The 9,771-nt window shown below is 41.9% G+C and overlaps 1 protein-coding gene across 1 annotated transcript in view; it reads right to left on the bottom strand.

The window, feature by feature from the left end:
* gckr (glucokinase (hexokinase 4) regulator) overlaps positions 1-457 on the bottom strand; it is a 28,297-nt gene extending 27,840 nt beyond the window's left edge. Inside the window, exon 1 of the transcript XR_005478196.1 lies at positions 292-457. The gene's annotated coding sequence lies outside the window, so the exon portion shown is untranslated. The remainder of the gene's footprint in view (positions 1-291) is intronic.
* Positions 458-9,771: the final 9,314 nt, after the last annotated feature.

Raw genomic sequence — 9,771 nt, 5'->3', positions numbered from 1 at the left:
ACACACACACACACACACACACACACACACACACACACACACACACACACACACACACACACACACACACACACACACACACAATCACACACGTCGATGATTGGTATATTATATTTTTCTCATGTGATCTGAGAAAATAGGCCATCCCAAAACCATACAGATATATTTATATATGGCTCTGGGTCCATCATCCACACGCCTGCTCACTCTCTGCAGAGCAATCAGGTCTGATTTATGAGAGAAAGTGAGAGAGAGAGAGATTTACCGTTGTGTATGCAAGATTTAACAAACCGGGCAGTAGATGAAAGAAATATTCGCGTGCCAGCGTGTCTCCTGGGACTCGCGGAAGAACACGCTTGTCAGTAGGATGCCCCGGATCCTCTCGTGCTATGCAGGCTGAACGGTAAACTGCCAAACCCTGGAGACAGACGACAAGATATCTCCTCCTCCTCCTCCTCCTCCTCCTCCTCCTCCCTTCCTCTTCTTTATCCCTTTACCTCTCCCCTCCTTTCTGTCTGTGAACTGGTGAAAGTGTACGGCTAGTGGGCGCCGACCGTGGTTCTGAAACGCCCAACGGGAGCAACAGCTGTCTCCTCCTCTCTCTCTTCTTCCCACTCTCCTCCTTTCCTTCCGTTTACATTCTCTCAAAAATACACAACAGCTGTTTCAACCCGGCTTAGAAGCAACATCACGGATGTTAACATCATTCACCGTCGGATATCGAGCTGTGCTGTTGTCCATAGCGGACCACTGACCGGAATCGATTCATAACCGTGAGTCCTTCAAGTGCGGGTGGACCGACATTCCCGTAACAGCAACGTTTTTCCCCCTCCAGGAAAACCAATCACACTAACGCTATTTCTTTTTTCTTTTTTCTTTCAAAAAGATCAACAGCTGTGGGTGAGGGAATTGTTTGCAATGTGATCTAGTGGCGAAGGAGGAGGAGAGAGAGAGAGACAGAGGGGGGGGGGAAACATGCCTGCTGATGGTGCTGTCTCATTGAGCCTCGTTACCCTCCTGCTGACCAGCTGGAACATGGTGGCAGCGAGTAAGTATCCTCGTTATAGTTAAACAACCCCTAGTGTTGGTAACTGACTTGTCTGGGTACTTTCACCTTTCTCAAGGTCTTCACTCTTTGTGTCATGCTGGTGCTGTGTGTGTGTGTGTGTGTGTGTGTGTTTGTGTGTGTGTGTGTGTGTGTGTGTGTGTGTGTGTGTGTGTGTGTGTGTGTGTGTGTGTGTGTGTGTGTGTGTGTGTGTGTGTGTGTGTGTGTGTGTGTGTGTGTGTGTGTGTGTGTGTGTGTGGGGCAGTATTTACAAGGTTTGATAAATTACTTTCTAAATGTAATCTGATTATTCAAACTCAGGTAATCGGTTTACTTTTACTTTTTGATTACTTTCCCCTTAAGAGGGATTAGAAGAAGACACAAAGGATCCATCAAAGTATTTGGTGTGCCATCATAGTGGTCTCTGATTGGTGGTCATCATTTGGTGTGTCATCCTAGTGGTCTCTGATTGGTGGTCATCATTTGTTGTGTCATCCTAGTGTTCTCTGATTGGTGGTCATCATTTGGTGTGTCATCCTAGTGGTCTGTGATTGGTGGTCATCATTTGGTGTGTCATCATAGAGGTCTCTGATTGGTGGTCATAATTTGGTGTGTCATCAGAGTAGTCTCTGATTGGTGGTCATAATTTGGTGTGGTCTCTGATTGGTGGTCATCATTTGGTGTGGTCTCTGATTGGTGGTCATCATTTGGTGTGTCATCAGAGTGGTCTCTGATTGGTGGTCAGACTCAGGTAGAACAAACTTAAACTCGCACCTTTTTTCAAAGCTGAATTGAATGTCATAGAGAAAACAGAATGGTGTCAAAATGAGAGAGAGAACGAGAGAGAGAGAGAGAGAGAGAGAGAGAGAGAGAGAGAGAGAGAGAGAGAGAGAGAGAGAGAGAGAGAGAGTGAGACTTTAAAACTCTATAAACGTACACTCAGAACCAAAAAAGCACAGTACAACAGCAAGCAGCTGACACTAACTGAGGAGTCCATAAACACACACAACTTCTGGCAAAATTGGAAAAAACTAAAAAAATCTAAACAAGAGGAATTAGCGATACAAAATGGTGACATATGGACAACCCATTTTAAAACACTCTACAACACCGTTCAAATTGACACAAACGCAGAACAGTGCCAAATGCATGAGAAGTTGAATGGATTAGAAAAAGCTATAAAGGACAATCAAAATCCACTGGACTCCCCAATTACTGACCAGGAGCTCTATAAGAAACTTCAGGCTCTCAAATTTAAAAAGGCATGCGGACCTGATGGCATCCTAAATGAGATGCTCAAACTCACTAGTGCAAAATTTCAATTGGCTATATTAAAACTGTTTAATTTGATCCTGAGTGTAGGTTATTTCCCTGACATCTGGAATCAAGGACTCATAACGCCAATCTTTAAGAACGGCGAGAAAGTTGACCCTAACAATTACAGAGGCATTTGTGTGAACAGTAACCTGGGGAAGGTTTTCTGTAGTATTTTCAATGTAAGAGTTCTAAACTTCCTTAATAAGCATGATGTCTTGAGTAAAAGCCAAATTGGATTTATACCAAAACATCGCACAACTGATCATATTTACACCCTACACACCCTGATAGATAAACATGTCCACCAAAATAATACAAAAATATACGCTTGCTTTATCGACTTCCAAAAAGCATTTGATTCTATTTGGCATACAGGACTGTTCTACAAAGTTATTGAAAGTGGTGTAGGGGGTAAAACATATGACATAATTAAATAAATGTATACTGGCAATACGTGCAGCATTAAAAATGGTAAGAAAATAACAGAATTCTTTAACCAGGGGCGGGGCCTTCGCCAGGGTTGCAATCTGAGCCCTGCACTCTTCAATATTTACATTAATTGGCCACTATTCTAGAAAAATCCTCAGCCCCTGGTGTTAGTCTCCACAATGCAGAAGTTAAATGCCTACTCTTCGCAGATGACCTATGCCTGCTGTCACCCACAGCACATGGCCTACAGCAGAGCCTGGACCTGCTAGAGCAGTACTGCCAGACCTGGGCCCTGGCAGTAAAACCCAAAAAGACTAAAATAATGATTTTCCAGAGAAGATCCAGATCTCAGGGAATTAGACCAAAGTTCTCAATTGGTACAAAATATATAGAGTACTTTACACACTACAATTACTTAGGTTTAAAAATAAGCTCAACTGGACACCTTAATGAGGCAGTGAATGAACTGAGAGAGAAAGCACGCAGGGCATTCTACGCCATTAAAAAGCAAATCCAAATTGAAATACCTATTAAAATTTGGCTAAAACTAATTGAATATGTCATTGAACCAATTGCACTTTATGGCAGCGAGGTGTGGGGTCCACTTGCAAAACAAGATTTCATCAAATGGGAAAAACACCCCATTGAAACCCTACATGCAGAGTTCTGTAAGATTCTCCTACATGTCCAGAGGAAAACTACAAACAATGCATGCAGGGCAGAATTAGGCCAATATCCACTAATAATAAAAACTCAAAAAAGAGCAATTAAGTTTTGGAAACATCTAAAATACAGTGACCCCCTCTCATATTACTACCAAGCCCTGCAATGCCAAGAGCTGAGCAAAGAAAAGAGTCCCCTCATCCAGCTGGTCCTGGGGCTGAGTTCACAAACCTGTTCTACTAACACACTGAAGCCTCAGTCCCCTCATCCAGCTGGTCCTGGGGCTGAGTTCACAAACCTGTTCTACTAACACACTGAAGCCTCAGTCCCCTCATCCAGCTGGTCCTGGGGCTGAGTTCACAAACCTGTTCTACTAACACACTGAAGCCTCAGGACCAGAACATCCAATCAATCAGAATAAACAAAATTACAACACAGTCAAAACAAAACTACATTGCTTATTGGGAAACACAAGCACAAACACAAAGCAAAATGCAGTGCTGTCTGGCCCTAAATCGACAGTACACCGTGGCTAAATATTTGACCACGGTTACTGATCAAAACCTTAGAAAAACGTTGACAAAGTACAGGCTCAGTGAGCACAGTCTTGCCATTGAGAAGGGTAGACACAGGAAAACCTGGCTCCTTGTAGAGAAAAGGCTGTGCAACCACTGCACAACAGCAGAACCTGAGACGGAGCTGCATTTCCTGACAAAATGTCAAAAATATAAAACAATTAGAGAGTGTCATTTCCCCAAATTTGAAACCCTTATTCAAGGTTTCAAAGACCTCTCTGATGAGGATAGGCTACCCGTCCTGTTAGGGGAGGACGCAGAGAGCTGTGGGTTGGCAGCGCACTACATTGCTGCCTGCCATAAGTTGAGGGACAGTGTCTGACAGACCAATCAACCTGCACATGTACTCTACTGTATGCTTATTGTTATTGTTGAATGTATGGTTATTTTGACACTTGGTTATTGTTGTTACTGTTGTCCCATTGACAATTTGGATTCTCATTTGTATTTATTTTTATATTGTAAATATCAAAAATAAGCTTTGGCAATATGTACATTGTTACGTCATGCCAATAAAGCGAATTGAATTGAAAATTGAAAATTGAGAGAGAGAGAGAGAGAGAGAGAGAGAGAATTTTAAATGTAATCCAAGAAGTAATCATCTAGTTTTTCCAAAAGTATCTGTAATCTGATTAAAATATTTTAGCTGGTAATGTGACTGATTACAGGTACAGTTATTATGTAGTAGGATACCCTGACTCCTGAGTATTTAACATTTACATAGTATGTTAGAACCTACATGGACACACACACACAGGGCACCCTTCACAGTGACCAGTGGATGCATTAGGTAGATTAGTCTGTCTGTCAACAACATCACCCCCGTCAAGACGCACCTGCTCACACTCACCAGCATCACTCTCCGCCACAAGGCCTCAAACTGCACCATTTTGTTTCTCTCCGTCGCCCACACACTTTCAATTCTTAGATAATAAAGCATCTGACCTTCCCATTGTGTTAACGATGGAGGATTGGTGGATTTCCAGTTCTTAAGTAAATGTTTTTTTCAAGATTAACGAAGGGAGGGGAGAATAGAGGAGAGGAGGAGGAGAGGAGAGGAGGAGAGGGGGAGGGGAGAAGGGGAGAGTAGAGGAGAAGAGGAGGAGAGGAGAGGGGGGAGGAGGAAAGGAGAGAACAGTGTGAGTCATATTTATTGATCAGTGATGTGACCAATGTTATTGATTAGATGGATCTCTTCTGTTAATTAATAACTTACAGGAATCATTGGATCATCCCCCAACAGAGGAAATTAGTATCGTATATGAGTGTGTGTGTGGGTGTGTGTGTGTGTGTGTGTGTGTGTGTGTGTGTGTGTGTGTGTGTGTGTGTGTGTGAGCATGAACAGTTACCACGGAGATCATACAGCCATATAGATAGCATCAGAGTTATCCTCAGTTACCACGGAGATCATACTGACCCTTAGGCATAGTCTTGTGCCATTTGACTTTCTTTTTAAAATATTTCTCAAGGTCTTCACTCTTTGTGTCATGCTGGTGCTGTGTGTGTGTGTGTGTGTGTGTGTGTGTGTGTGTGTGTGTGTGTGTGTGTGTGTGTGTGTGTGTGTGTGTGTGTGTGTGTGTGTGTGTGTGTGTGTGTGTGTGTGTGTGTGTGTGTGTGTGTGTGTGTGTGAGCATGCTTACGTGTTCATGGATAATGCTTCTGTTAACAGGACAGTGATATATTCTGACACATGCAATCAATTCAATTCAATTCAATTCAATTTGCTTTATTGGCATGACGTAACAATGTACATATTGCCAAAGCTTGTTTACAATGTAAAAATGAGAATCAAAATTGTCAACGGGACAACAGTAACAACAATAACCAAGGGTCAAAATAACCATACATTCAACAATAACAATAAATATACAGTAAAGGACATGTGCAGGTTGATTGGTCTGTCAGACACTGTCCCTCAACTTATGGCAGGCAGCAATGTAGTGCGCTGCCAACCCACAGCTCTCTGCGTCCTCCCCCAACAGGACGGGTAGCCTATCCTCATCAGAGAGGTCTTTGAAACCTTGAATAAGAGTTTCAAATTTGGGGAAATGACACTCTCTAATTGTTTTATATTTTTGACATTTTGTCAGGAAATGCAGCTCCGTCTCAGGTTCTGCTATTGTGCAGTGGTTGCACAGCCTTTCCTCTACAGGGAGCCAGGTTTTCCTGTGTCTACCCTTCTCAATGGCAAGGCTGTGCTCACTGAGCCTGTACTTTGTCAAGGTTTTTCTAAAGTTTTGATCAGTAACCATGGTCAAATATTTAGCCACGGTGTACTGTCGATTTAGGGCCAGATAGCACTGCATTTTGCTCTGTGCTTGTGCTTGTGTTTCCCAATAAGCAATATAGTTTTGTTTTGACTGTGTTGTAATTTGGTTTATCCTGATTGATTGGATGTTCTGGTCCTGAGGCTTCAGTGTGTTAGTAGAACAGGTTTGTGAACTCAGCCCCAGGACCAGCTGGATGAGGGGACTCTTTTCTTTGTTCAGCTCTTGGTATTGCAGGGATTGGTAATGATATGAGAGGGGGTCACTGTATTTTAGATGTTTCCAAAACTTAATTGCTCTTTTTTGAGTTTTTATTATTAGTGGATATTTGCCTAATTCTGCCCTGCATGCATTGTTTGTAGTTTTCCTCTGGACATGTAGGAGAATCTTACAGAACTCTGCATGCAGGGTTTCAATGGGATGTTTGTCCCATTTGATGAAATCTTGTTTTGCAAGTGGACCCCACACCTCGCTGCCATAAAGTGCAATTGGTTCAATGACATATTCAATTAGTTTTAGCCAAATTTTAATAGGTATTTCAATTTGAATTTGCTTTTTAATTGCGTAGAATGCCCTGCGTGCTTTCTCTCTCAGTTCATTCACTGCTTCATTAAGGTGTCCAGTTGAGCTTATTTTTAAACCTAAGTAATTGTAGTGTGTGCAGTGCTCTATATATTTTGTACCAATTGAGAACTTTGGTCTAATTCCCTGAGATCTGGATCTTCTCTGGAAAATCATTATTTTAGTCTTTTTGGGGTTTACTGCCAGGGCCCAGGTCTGGCAGTACTGCTCTAGCAGGTCCAGGCTCTGCTGTAGGCCATGTGCTGTGGGTGACAGCAGGCATAGGTCATCGGCGAAGAGTAGGCATTTAACCTCTGAATTATGGAGACTAACACCAGGGGCTGAGGATTTTTCTAGAATAGTGGCCAATTCGTTGATGTAAATATTGAAGAGTGCTGGGCTCAGATTACAACCCTGACGAAGGCCCCGCCCCTGGTTAAAGAATTCTGTTCTTTTCTTGCCAATTTTAATGCTGCACGTATTGCCAGTATACATTGATTTAATTATGTCATATGTTTTACCCCCTACACCACTTTCAATAACTTTGTAGAACAGTCCTGTGTGCCAAATAGAATCAAATGCTTTTTGGAAGTCGATAAAGCAAGCGTATATTTTGGTATTATTTTGGTGGACATGTTTATCTATCAGGGTGTGTAGGGTGTAAATATGATCGGTCGTGCGATGTTTTGGTATAAATCCAATTTGGCTTTTACTCAAGACATTGTGCTTATTAAGGAAGTTTAGAACTCTTACATTTATAATACTACAGAAAACCTTCCCCAGGTTACTGTTCACACAAATGCCTCTGTAATTGTTAGGGTCAAATTTGTCTCCGTTTTTAAAGATTGGGGTTATGAGTCCTTGATTCCAGATGTCAGGGAAATAACCTACACTCAGGATCAAATTAAACAGTTTTAATATAGCCAATTGAAATTTTGCACTAGTGAGTTTGAGCATCTCATTTAGGATGCCATCAGGTCCGCATGCCTTTTTAAATTTGAGAGCCTGAAGTTTCTTATAGAGCTCCTGGTCAGTAATTGGGGAGTCCAGTGGATTTTCATTGTCCTTTATAGCTTTTTCTAATCCGTTCAACTTCTCATGAATTTGGCGTTGTTCTGCGTTTGTGTCAATTTGAACGGTGTTGTAGAGCGTTTTAAAATGGGTTGTCCAAATGTCACCATTTTGTATCGCTAATTCCTCTTGTTTAGATTTTTTAATTTTTTTCCAATTTTGCCAGAAGTTGTTTGTGTTTATGGACTCCTCAATTAGTGTCAGCTGCTTGCTGTTGTACTGTGCTTTTTTGGTTCTGAGTGTACGTTTATAGAGTTTTAAAGTCTCACAGTAATGAAGGCGTAATTCACCATTATTTGGGTCTCTGTGCTTTTGGTTGGATAGTGTTCTAAGTTTTTTCCTTATAATTTTACAATCTGCATCAAACCAGTTGTCATCTGTGATCTTTTTTGTTTTGTTTTTTATCAATTTCAATTGTGCTTCTTTTGCCGTTTGCCTGAATATATAGTTGATGTTTTGTACTGCTAGATTGATGCCTTCTTTACTGTGAGTGAATGTGGTATCCAGAAAGTTATCTAAGAGTGTTTGGATATTTTGGTTCCAGGTTGCTTTCTGGTATTCTTCTGTGCTGTTTTGGGCCCATCTGTATGAATGTCTGATGTTGTACAGCTTACTGGGCTGTGAATGTGTGGTTGTTTCCATGTCTGTTCTTTTGAGGAACAATGTAATTTGGCTGTGATCAGACAGAGGTGTTAGTGGCTTGACAGTGAATGAGCTGAGAGAGAAAGGGGTCAATGTCTGTGATCATATAGTCTACTGTACTGTGGCCAAGAGGTGAGCAGTAGGTGAATCTCCCCAAAGAGTCCCCCCGTAACCTACCATTGACAAAGTACAGACCCAAGCTTCTACAGAGCTGCAACAGATCCCTTCCGTTTTTGTTGACGGTGCTGTCACTGTTGTTTCTATTGGGGAGATTAAGACAGTTAGAAACATTATGGCCTGTAATAAAGCTGTCCCCTCGTGTGCTCGTTAGATCAGGTAGTGTTCCTGTGCGCGCATTTGTGTCCCCACAGATGAGCACATTTCCCTGGGCCTGGAAATGGCACGTCTCTTCCTCAAGGGTGGGGAAGATCTCCTCTGAGTAATATGGGGATTCTGAGGGGGGGATATAAATTGCGCAAAGGAACACATCTTTTTCTGTCAGTACAAGTTCTTTTTTCAGTTTTAACCAAATGTGATATTTGCCAATTTTGAGGGGATCAATTAGATGTTGTAGGTCGGATTTGTACCAAATGATCAGTCCTCCAGAGTCTCTGCCTCTATTGACAGAGGCTGTGTTTCTGTGACGGCACAATTACCTCTCTGTAACCTGTGGGACAGTGAGTGACAATGTCAGCCTTACACCATGTCTCCTGCAGAATGATGACGTCAACATCTTTAAGATTTTTGTTGAACTCCAGTGCTAAACTCTTCAGTCCAAAGGTTGATGAGTTTAGGCCCTGAATGTTCCACATGCTAACTGATAGCGATTTCATGTTACAAAAGAAAGAATAGCAGTCAGAAATACAGTGACTACTAACTAATAAGTTGTTAAGAGTGAGATAAACAGGATAACAGCTAACATTCTTTCTGTTATATATATAAACATTCCTATTCATTGAACAAGTACATTTGAGTACAATAGGTGTGTGTGTGTGTGTGTGTGTGTGTGTGTGTGTGTGTGTGTGTGTGTGTGTGTGTGTGTGTATGTGTGTATGTGTGTATGTGTGTGTGTGTGTGTGTGTATGTGTGTGTGTGTGTGTGTGTGTATGTGTATGTGTGTGTGTGTGTGTGTGTGTGTGTGTGTGTGCATGCGTCCGTGTGTGTTTAGTGCAGTTTAGTGCAGATGTATTGGAGGAGCTGT

The sequence above is a fragment of the Salvelinus namaycush genome, chromosome 15 (genome assembly GCF_016432855.1).
Source record: "Salvelinus namaycush isolate Seneca chromosome 15, SaNama_1.0, whole genome shotgun sequence".
Taxonomy (NCBI): domain Eukaryota; kingdom Metazoa; phylum Chordata; class Actinopteri; order Salmoniformes; family Salmonidae; genus Salvelinus; species Salvelinus namaycush.
Note: the sequence above shows the minus strand (reverse complement) of the source record. Positions and strands in the feature narration are given on the sequence as shown.